The sequence below is a fragment of the Macaca mulatta genome, chromosome 18 (assembly GCF_049350105.2).
Source record: "Macaca mulatta isolate MMU2019108-1 chromosome 18, T2T-MMU8v2.0, whole genome shotgun sequence".
Lineage (NCBI taxonomy): Eukaryota > Metazoa > Chordata > Mammalia > Primates > Cercopithecidae > Macaca > Macaca mulatta.
This window is the reverse complement of record NC_133423.1, coordinates 8,176,046-8,188,097: the sequence shown is the minus strand read 5'-3', so window position 1 is coordinate 8,188,097 and position 12,052 is coordinate 8,176,046.

Sequence of the window (12,052 nt, the reverse complement as noted above, 5' to 3'; positions counted from 1 at the left end):
CTTCTTGGTCTTTACCTAACATAAAGCCACACACACTAGTCCAAACAGTGAGGTATTAGATAAATTTTGACATATAAATTAATGAAATAGAATACAGAGTCCAGAAATTGATTCACAGATATATCGTGAGTTTATTTTCAATAAAGACATCAAAGGTAGTTATTGAAGAAAGCATAATTATTTTAAGAAATATTGCAGGAACTAATGGATATTCATATGCAACAAAATAAACATCTATCTACATTCATACCCTGTATAAAAACTAACAATGTGGAACATAGAAAGTGCTATGTATGAAAATGCATATCAACCAGCTTTGTGGGGGTAAAAAAAAGACTTGAATTTTTGCATTTGCTGATTTTTACTGTGTAAATAACATAGACATGACTGATCTTTACCTAATAATGTGACATCAGCAATTGCACACAAATTTTAGGTATTCACTATTAACTCTTAAGAGCCAATAGCCAACTAGCTGGCTAGAGAATACCACTGATTTGAAATTGTAAAATCTAAATTATAAGGAATCCAGGTATTCCAAAGGAGAAAATCTTTATGACCTTATATAAATAAAAAAATTAAAATTTTACCACAAAATGTGATCCATATAAGAAATAATGTTATACTGGACTACATCAAAATTTAAGATGTCTGCTTTCCATAACAACAAGAAGACAATATAAAAAGAAAATACTGGAATAAAATTATTTCTAAGTCACACATGTTATTGAAAATCTGTATCCAGTACTCATAAAAGACTTTTGGAATTCAACAATAATCACTGTATTAGTCCATTTTCATGCTGCTAATAAAGACATACTTGAGACTGGGTAATTTATAAAGAAAAAACAGGTTTAATGGACTTACAGTTCCACATGGCTGAGGAGGCTTCACAATCATGGCAGAAGGTGAAGGAGAAGCAAAGTCATATCTTACATGGCAACAGGCAAGACAGTGTGTGCAGGGGAACTGCCATTTGTAGAGCCATCACATCTCTTGAGACTCATACACTATCACAAGAACAGTACGGGAAGACACACCCTCATGATTCAATTAACCCCACCAGGTCTTTCCCACAACACATGGGAATTATGGGAGCTACAATTCAAGAGAAGATTTGGGTGGCGACAGAGCCAGGCCATATCAATCATTTTGGTCAACATAGCAAGATACTGTCTCTACATATTTTTCTTTTAATTAGCTGGTCATGGTTACTTGCACCTGTAGCCTTAACTAGTTGGGAGGCTGAGGTGAAAGGATTGCTTGAGCCCAGGAGTTGGAGGCTACAGGGAGCTAAGATGGCACCACTGCACTCCAGCCGGGGTGACAGGGAGGGACTTGGTCTCAAAAAAACAAACAAAAAAGATCAATAATAAGAAAACACTTTTTCAAAATTCATTGGCTATTTACAGTTCCTAGTTTTTGCCAATTTTTAAATGTGTTTTCAGTAGAATTTCCCTATAGAGTAGTATTTCCACTCTCACTTATAATGTCTTAAAAGCAATTAGATATTAATTGCTTCACTCTACTAGAATGGGGGCAAAAGAGTCACTGCAAAGTGCAGATGAAGATCTACGCAACTGGAACTCCTAATCGTGACTGGTAAGAATGCAAATTTGTGCAGCTACTTTGGTGGTCAGTTTGACAATTTCTTATAAAGTTAACCAAACCCTCAAGAAGACAGTCAGCAATCTTACTCATAGGTCCTTACTCAAATGTAATGATGACCTATGTCCAAACAAAACTGCATATAACATTTATAGTGGCTATATTTGTAACAGTCAAGAAATAGAATACAATATTATACTATTAATACTCAGCAAGTAAAAGTAATGAACACTGACACACACAATAAAACAGATAAATATTAAAATGCATCATGAAAAGTGAAAGCAGCCATACAAGACTGCCTGCTGTAAGATTATGATATTCTAGAAAAGGAAAAACTATGAGACTATAAAGAAATCCATGGTTTCCGGAAACTGAATATGGAGGAAAAGGTTGGCTACACAGAGGAGGAATTTTGGGGGAGGGATGGACCTATTCTCTATCTTGATTATGGTTGCTTGGCTCTATAACACTTTCAAAAGTTGTAGAACTGTACCATAAAAGAGTGGGTTTTACTGCATGTAAATTGTTTCTGAAAAATTGGAAGATACTTAAATGTTCTATGGGCTTTTTAAAAAGTCAATAAATCAACCATATAAACTAAAATTAAACACTATAAATATAACAGACACATTTGTTCAGGAAAATTATTATAGCATATATGTTGCCCTGCAAATTGTCTTAGAAATCAAGATGAATTTGTTTTTAAAATAGCTATTCTTTCCTTAAAAACCCGTATATTGTGCAGGTGGGAAATAATGATAGACTAGAAACGAATGAGTGATCCCTGGACATTTCTTTTATGCCTCCATAACAAATCAGTGTTCAATTACATCACCAGTTAATGCATTTTCATAAGGAACTATGGAAAGATGTGCAAAGGCAGAAAATGTTAACTATCAACATTACATAATACAGTTTCTCTATAGGTTTTTCTATTCATATAATAAGAGCTCACTAGAGTGATTTAAGTTGGGTCATAACACTTGTAAAGAATTTACCTTCTAGCTAAATTCCAAGTTCTTCTTTAGGTCCTAAAAGCTTTTTCTATGACTTTCTACCTCTTTTCCAGCACCTTCACCTCTCCTCTTCCTCCTCCCTGCTCCTCTCCTCACTTAGACTCATTTCTCTGAACCTTCAGAGGAGCTTGAACATCACCTCCCTATGATGGCTTTCTGAGAGATGGGATCAGATGCACACAGTGTGTTTCCGCTCTGGGAGTTCTAAGCCTGCCAAAGTCCTAACACTTCTTGCAGGGTGTGTTAGATTCACATATGCTTATCAAAATCCCCCCAAACCTCATGCTTCATGAACTGTGACTGTGCATGTCATCATATCTCCAGCACCTAACCCTAGTAAATAAGTGAAAAAATTGAGTCTGGTTGCAGATGTATCAAGCCATCAAGATACGTACTCTAGGGTTTGGATTTACATTGGCATTGTATACTTGGCCAAAATATATTATTAAATACATAAATTAAATCAACTTCAGAGATACTTGAACTTACAAATGTGATGAATAATTGATGGAGTGAAAAGGAAAACTTTCATAAGACAGGCGTCTGAACACAATAACCAATTAAAGAAGGAAGTTTTCAGCCTCTATCGAAATTTTCTGATGCTCCCAACACTCTATGATGCCATAATTCATAATTGTACAGATTTTGAGCCAGTTAGGCTGGGCCCAGACCTTGGTTAGGACAGCCCTCAGTGAGGCCCTGAACAATTTCACTAACTTCTGTTCTTCAGTTTCCTCAGCTGTAGACTAGAGAAAATGATAGCACATGGCAGTATAATGAGATGTAACAGGAGTCAAACACAGAATGACACCTGGCACCAGGTACGCTTTCAGTAAATGTTAGTCATTTCCATTAGTGATATCATGTAGCCTCTAAGTAACAGAATTAACATATAGAGGTCAAAAAAGCAAATCTCCTAGTTAACATTTGCTTTTCTTTAAACATCTTTTAGGGGTAGTCTGATGCAGTTTTAGAATCCTAAACATAAAGGAAAATGACAGATATGACTATAACAATTAAGATGTAAAAAGCACGTTAATGCTGTAAATAAACTTTATTCTCCATGTGTCTTCTACATAAGACATTAGAGGTTTTCTGGATATATTTTATGGTATTTTATCATTTTCTAGTTCCAAGATTGGGGCTCAATCAGCCCCAGGAACTACTGAATCATCAATTTAGATTTGATAAAGAATATTAAATCATCATTGTAGCAAATTTAGTGTTATGTTCTGAATACAAAGATGGAGTTTATTTATATGTAAAATAACAAAACCCACTAATCATACATATCAAATTAAAATAAACCAGCCTTGACAGATGAAATTTGTTCATTTGGAATGCTTCATGGAGGAAACAGAGATAAAACATCCCATCCCTGGCTACTCCTGAGTTATACCATAAATAATTTTCCCATATGATAGAGGTCCCTCTTTTACAAATCACAGCCTACATATTTCTGAGGTGCAGAAGATTTCATTAAAAGTAATACATTTCACTATGTTGTAAATCACATCACATTTCTGACTCCCGTGATTTGTCATAGGCACCATTATTTTGCTATTCATCTAGATCCAAAAACTATGGCAATCAGTAACCAAGTGTTTATTTTACTACCAGGTCTCCTGCTTTGATCATTTTCTTCGTATTCCCAGATTTTGCATTCTTTTCAAGTTCTTCAGCCACCTGGACAGCAGCAACAATCTGCCCGCCAACCTCTGTTCCTTCACGTTTTGCCTTTTCACATTGGCTGCACACCATTGATGAACTGACCAATCTAAAACCCCATCTTTATTGTTGCGTTTTTCATGGAAAATTACCATTATTTATACTGGTTGCCTCTTATTAAGACTGGCAAAAAAAAAAAAAAAAACCCAAAAAACAAAAAAAAAAACAAGAAAAAATAGAAAGCTGAAAAGTGACAGCTGTCTGCAGGGGTATGGGGCCGTAAAACACTTGAACACTGCTGGAGGGAGCCAACTGGAGCTGTCATTCTGTAGAGAGAATTCTGGCTGAACTCAGTTAAATTTAGGGTATCCATTGTGCGTGTGTGTGCACATACAAGTGTGAGCATGCGAACACAGGCATTTTCTTGAAATAAGGTTATTCATCTTTTCACCTAATCGAATTCTAATCCTTCTAGCATTCTAACGATTTACTGGCTACTTAATTAGAGAAAGTCATTTAATCTCTTCTGAAAAAATGGGAAAAACAATGCCCAACTTACAAATTTATTGATTATTACTTTTAGTAATATGGATCAAAAAATAGATAAACATGCTATAGTGGCTTAATTAATAATCACTGAAAACCAGAAGAAATCCAAAGATCCTTAAGCCAGTGAATTAATAGTAAACTTAGGCTTATGATTAAATACTAATCGGAATTAAAAACAAAGAAATAAAGCAAGCAGTAACATGGATGAATCTCAAATACATTAGAGTAAGGGACAAATCCAGCCTTAAGAGGTTGTGTTTTGTTTTACCGTGTTTGTTTGATGTTCTGGAAAGCAAAGTGGACCTGGAATTGTCAGGACTTGGGAACAGTTGACTGCAAAGGGTCCTGTGCTGATGGAATGGTGGGAATGTACTACATCTTCGTCATCGTGGGCTACAGGTCTGTTTGAGCTTATCAAAACCAAGAGAACTGTGCACTGAAAGGGCCGAAATGTACTATAATCTATTCCTTCATAATTCTTACTAAAACAGAAAGTTGATTGAGCTGACAATGTAAAGTAACAGTTTAAAAAGTAAACAAGCCACTTTGTAAGCTGCAACGTGATACTCGAATTCAACAGATTATTAAAAGAATCATTCATTACATACTTAATAATTGATTAACTAAGTGGTTACATGCATATATAATATACAGATAAATTGCTATTACTTAATGAAATAAATACATAAAATATCAAAGTAACTCAATCATTAAAATTTATTTACTCTGGGTGTATGAAACATTAAAAAGAGACAAGGTAGTATACTATATACAATTTCAGTAACATTTGGCACTCACATATATGACTGTGCTAGATTACCTTTGGTTGTTCTTATCCCATCTTGGTGAAGGTGACCACTGTATTTCGGTGACTGAAATAGCCAGTTATGGGAGCCCTCTATAACGCTCCTCTCTCCTCCATTCCCGTGCACAAGCAGTGAACACATAATGTCAACACTGCTCCCTTTGCATCTCCCTAACCCATTCATCCACATCATTAAACTAATACTATCTGAGCTTGAATTCTCATTGTTTCTTACTGGACTACTGAAATATGCTCTCAATAGTTTTCTGTGATAGTTGATAGTCTTCCCTTTTAAGGAAGATTGTTTCAGCTTTTTATTTTGAGATGGAGTCTCGCTCTGTCACCCGGGATGGAGTGCAGTGGCACGATCTCAGCTCACTGAAACCTCCCTTTCCTGGGTTCACGCCATTCTCCTGCCTCAGCCTCCTGAGTAGCTGGGACTACAGGCACCCGCCACCATGCCCGGCTAATTTTTTTGTATTTTTAGTAGAGATAGGGTTTCACCGTATTAGCCAAGATGGTCTTGATTTCCTGACCATGTGATCCACCCGCCTCGGCCTCCCAAAGTGTTGGCATTACAGGCGTAAGCCATTGCAATCAGCCCACTCTTTCTTAAAAATGGAAGAGCTTCCAAAAGAGAGCTTAGTAAAACAGTAGCAATTATAAAGATTTAAGAAAAAGGTACTGAGGGATAAGATATCCAGGAACAAGAGATATTTGGAGATCTGAGGAGCAAGCAAGCAGATAAACTGGGTGACCAGCATTCCTTCACGATTGGAGAGGTCTGTAAATATATAACAGGAGCCCAGGACCTCAGGAGAATGACATTTTTCTCAGGAAAAGCAACTAGCAGGAAGAAAATTGGGGATATCTAAACATAGAGAAATTCAAATAAAAAACAAATACTAATAATAAGGCACACACATAAGCAAAAGGTCAAGGATGGAGTTATTAAAATTAGGTGTATGTTGGAAACCGGGTCTTACGAACACTTTATTCCTGGCTGATACGGAAGCACAAGCCAGACCAGAAATAATCAGGATGCAGGGCTCAAATTTAGGCTTCTGTGCTATGTCATCTGCACGGTATAGCTGTTAGGACTTTAGCAGAGAGTGTAATGGCTTCTGCTTTGGAAATGTTAGGAGTGCACGTCTGGGAAATGAGTGGAACTTGATAGCTCAGTTGGGCTGTTCTTGGGAAGGACTAAAATAGTTTGCTGAAATCTTTAAAACTCAGGTGTTTAAATCTTTAAAACTGAAAGATTCATCATCCCTATCACAGCATTTATTTATTTTTGCTAACCACTAAAGTTGATTCAGCCATCATGCTGGTACAGTCTGCTTGCCACATCATTGGAGTTTATGTCACAGTCATCCAGAGAGATAGTATAACATAGTTAGAAGCAGAGACTGAGATCAGACTGGCTAGGTTTGAAGCAGAGCTCCTCTACTTACGATCTGTTTGACCTTGGGAAAGTTAGTTAAATTATTAGTATTTGTGACCTTAAACTGTTAACATTCAAGCTGGAGATATAAATAATACCTATATTACAGGGTTAATATGACTAAATGTACTTAAACCACTCAGAACACTGGCTGGTACACAGCAAGTGCTACATAATTGTTACACTCACCTGATTGGCTGTGCGACTTACCTGAGTTTACATCATGTATAGCAGGTTCTCATGCAGAAGATTTACTTAAGTATTCGGAGAAGATGAACATGTTTCATATGTATTTTTGAAAAGATGCATTTCTTCTTTGAATGGTAGTTTTCCTCATTACTCTTTTTTTTTTTTTTTTTTTTTTTTTGAGACGGAGTCTCGCTTTGTCGCCCGGGCTGGAGTGAGTGGCCGTATCTCGGCTCATTGCAAACTCCGCCTCCCGGGTTCACGCCATTCTCCTGCCTCAGCCTCCCGAGTAGCTGGGAGTACAGGTGCCCGCCACCTCGCCCGGCTAATTTTTTGTATTTTTTTAGTAGAGACGGGGTTTCACCGTGTTAGCCAGGATGGTCTCGATCTTCTGACCTCGTGATCCACCCGTCTCGGCCTCCCAAAGTGCTGGGATTACAGGCCTCATTACTCTTTTTAACCTTTTGGTTTTATATCTGTGTGATGGTATGTTTTATATATACATATATATAACATATACACATATATAATATATATGATTACTTATATATTAATTATATATACATATATAATATATACACACAGTTAAAACATATATAAATTCTATTTATATATTTATCTAAATATAGATTATCTTTATGCCTACATTTGTCAAATAACATATTATTCTGACAATGGTTAAAATAGTAAGGAAGATTTTATTTAGGGCTATCATATTAAGTGTCAAGACCATCACACAATGGTGAGACTCCAAATACAACAAAGACAGCTAGAGATGTGAAGCCTTAGAGCAGAGTTAGTGGACAGAAAATTACTAAGCGAAGACTTCAAGTACAGGGAATCTTGCTAAACCGATTTAAACTGATTCTTTTTTCTGATGTTTAATTTCAGGTTTAGGGGTACATGTGCAGGACTGTTATATAGGCAAACTGTGTCATGGGGGTTTGGTGTACAGATTATTTATAAAAAAGGTGTAATAGGCATACTACTCAATAAGTGTTTTTTCTTTCAGATCCTCTCCTTCCCCTCGACCCTCTACCCTGTTGCTCCCCTCCTTGTGTTCATGTGTTCTCATTGTTAAATGGACACCTGATAAGACAAGTAAAGTGATCAGGTATCAAGGGAAGGGAGCTTCTCCTTAAGCCAATTCAACAGGATTCTTGCTATAACCAGCTAGGCAGTACTGAGAACAAGGCCCACAGACCAGGACTCATCAAAAAGAGGATTCAGTAGAGCCTGTCTAAAGTTCACTCAGGAGAGAGTCTTTGTAAGTCTCTCTTCTTATTCAAAGAAGAGGCATTCTCTTTTCTTCTGAACAATATAAGTCCATGTCCTGTTTGATTGCCTTTATTCATTAAAAGCAAGCCCTGTGCAGTGGCTGCCAGGTGCAGTGGCTCACACCTGTAATCCCAGCACTTTGGGAGGCTGAGGCAGGTGGATCACTTGAGATCAGGAGTTTGAGACCAGCCTGGCCAACATTGAGAAACTCTGTCTCTACTAAAAATACAAAAATTAGGCAGGCATAATGAATGGCAGGCACCTGTAATCCCAGCTACTTGGGAGGCTGAGACACAAGAATCACTTGAACTCAGGGGGCGGAGGTTGTAGTGAGCTGAGATGGTGCCATTGCACTGCAGCCTGGCAACAGAGAGAATCTGTCCCAAAAACAAACAAACAAACAAACAAACAAAACAACCAGTGAACCATTTGTCCAGACTTAGTGGTAGAGCAGTCAGCAGAGAATATTTCTAGATGTTGGACTGGAAGCTTCCTGATTGGCAATTACCACACGGCAGCAACTCCATGCACAAAGATCTTTCAGTGGCAGCTGGGAGGGCTGCTTTATATCCTGGGGTTGGGTGGGGGAGGATCAAGAAGAGGGACAGTCAGCTATCAGATAACCTAACCTTCCAATAAGGTTGTGAAAAGTAGGGTTTCAGTTATTAGGGACTCCATGTTAGGAGAGTGGAATAAATATTGGAAAAATTAATTTGAACAATTGTAGCCACATATTGAGGAAATGGGAGAACTGAGAATTTTGTAAGGACTGAAAAATGTGCAAGATGCAGAATCCATTCTGATTTAGAGGTGGGTAACAAAATCTCAAAGACAATGAATAGGACCAGAACCTGATAACCCACATCATGTGCAACAGTTTGCTACTGAAACAAAATTTCTCACTACAGTCACCATCATTTTTGGTCAAAGATAACCAAAGTTAGATATTCTTGTTTCCAAAATATGTGTGGTCTCATTACATTTGGCCAAACGATTTACACGAGTGCAACAAAAATGGTAACTGACCACATTGGCCTTTTTAAGTTTCCCTTGCTAAAACTTTATATATGGAATTTCAGATTTGACTTTTAGAAGCCTCTTCAGCAAGGAAGAAAGCCAAGAACCTACCAGCACACTTCACCTACATTACCTACAGATATGGGTGAATTCCTCTCTTCTCTAGGTCCCCAAATTTTCCTTTTTCCAGAATCTCCCAGAAAGTGATTTTCCTTACTGACCTCTAAAGCTGGAAACCCTGTAAGCCAGGGCCAGGCTTGTTTTTCCAAGGCAGGTTTGCAAGCACTGACTCTACAAAGTCAATCTTAGTTTCTTAAAACTGTCTGATCAGATCTTATTTTATGCACATCATTCTCAAATATGACTTTCCAGTAAAAGCCTTTGTTATGTAACCAATTTGTCCAATTATGCCCTGCTATGAGGAAGATAGACTCCTATTGAAATACATAAATATTTATATTGCCATGAAATGAAGAACACTCAATAGGAGTCACCAAATTTTTCCTTTGGGAAAGCAAAATGTTAGTAATGTTAATCTTCCTTGTTTCCTAGGGGGATTAGTGAGAAAGAAAAGGATAAATGCTTTTCTTCTATTTATACTACATTTTTATGCGTTATAGATAGTTTAATACAGAAGGGAAAGGAGTTGTCACATCCAGAAAATAGAACATTGAAGAACCAGCAATGTTCCAAACAAATGCCATAAAAATTATAATCATTTTTTATCAGTTCATTCAGTCCCATGTAATTAATTATTATTCCACTTGATATGGGGTTAGAAATTTTACAAATCCATCAGCTTCTTCACTGGAGTTCTGAAAATCTTTATTCAGTCTAGTGGGATGGTCTCAAAATAATTTAAAGACTACCATTAACAGCCTGTACCCACAAGTACCTATTATAGCTTTCCAAGTGTCTTTCAGACCAGTCCCTTTTTGTTTAAGATAAGCACTCTGGCCTATAGGTGACTGCAAACGCTTTTAGAGAATAACCAGATTAAAATAAAAACTATCTGTGAATTAAAAAAAATGTAAATGGCCATGGTGAAAGATCTGATGAGAATTCATTTGACAAGGAAATGTGTTTATTTCTGTGACACGTAATATTTTAAAAATATTATCTGGAATTATAACAATAACATTATTACCAGAAATAGCATGGACCATGAGGTTATTGAAAGATTTCTATGAACTTCATATAATTTTTGAAATTTTTATGCTAATAATATTTACTGAAACAAATATAACTAGGAAAGATTAAGCATCTCTTCTTTGACAATCCTTTTCATGAAATTAAACATATCAAACAAACCTAACTATTTTTTAAAGGATGTTTAAAAGGACAAATCCTTTGAGATTTTCTAGGCCACTTCAGAGGAATCTCAAAGTCAGTTCAACATCAAGAATATTTCATTTGGGATTTGATTTTGGGAAGGCAAAATTTTAATAATATTAAAATGTTGACACATTTGATTAAATGGGATCTTAGGTCATTGTGAAACAATATTAGCTACCTATTTAACCAAAGTGTCCATTTAAAAATTCAAAACTAAATATAGGAGGAATATAATCATCAAAAAATTTTAATTTTCATTCTTTTAACAAGTGAGAAGACTCAGTTCTCTTAAATAATCAAGAACATGATAAAGTCAATACAAAGCACGGGAAATTATTCTGATAAAAACAGAATCCTTGTTGCTCAGGCAGATTACTTCTAAAAAAATCTTTTTCAATCTCTTATTAAGAACAGACAAATAATCTGAGAAAACGTTGTCATTTTAACAAAGAAAACTAAATTCTACTTTTGTATTCATGTACTGTTCATAGGAAACCTTAACAAAATAAAATAAACAAATCTTATAAATAAATTCATCCAACCTTATCCATGAGGTAAGATGCCTTTTCCAAGATTCATTTTCTGTAATTTTTCTGTAACTTTATATAACCATTGTTTTTCCCCTATATTTTTCATTTCTTTTTACCCAGAACAAAATTACACTCTTTTTTCCTAACAAAAATACAACTTAACATTCTTGAATATGTTGCATATCACATTGTTTCCCATCTCTATATTTTTACTAGTTTTGTTTTCATATCTTGATTAGCATATTTACCATTCGTAATTGTTTTCTTTCTCTAACAATGAAAATGAGGAAAGAGACAATTGTGAATTGTCTCTTATATGTAAAAGTTCTGTAGCTGACTAGTAAACTTTATGACTATACTATCTCATAATTTTTATAGGTGTATGCCTCTTCATAGTACAATTTTTCAATGCAGCATAAAGAACATGTTTATTTACAGATCCAAATATATTTAATCTCTCTTTACCACATAAAAATAAGAGTTAAAATTATACACACTTAAATGTAGGCTTAATAATTAATGCTTCAGGAATTTATCCTACTTATTAGTGAATATGCATTACTTAACTTTGCCTAAATCTAGGACTGAATGTTACCAAAAACGATTGTGGAAA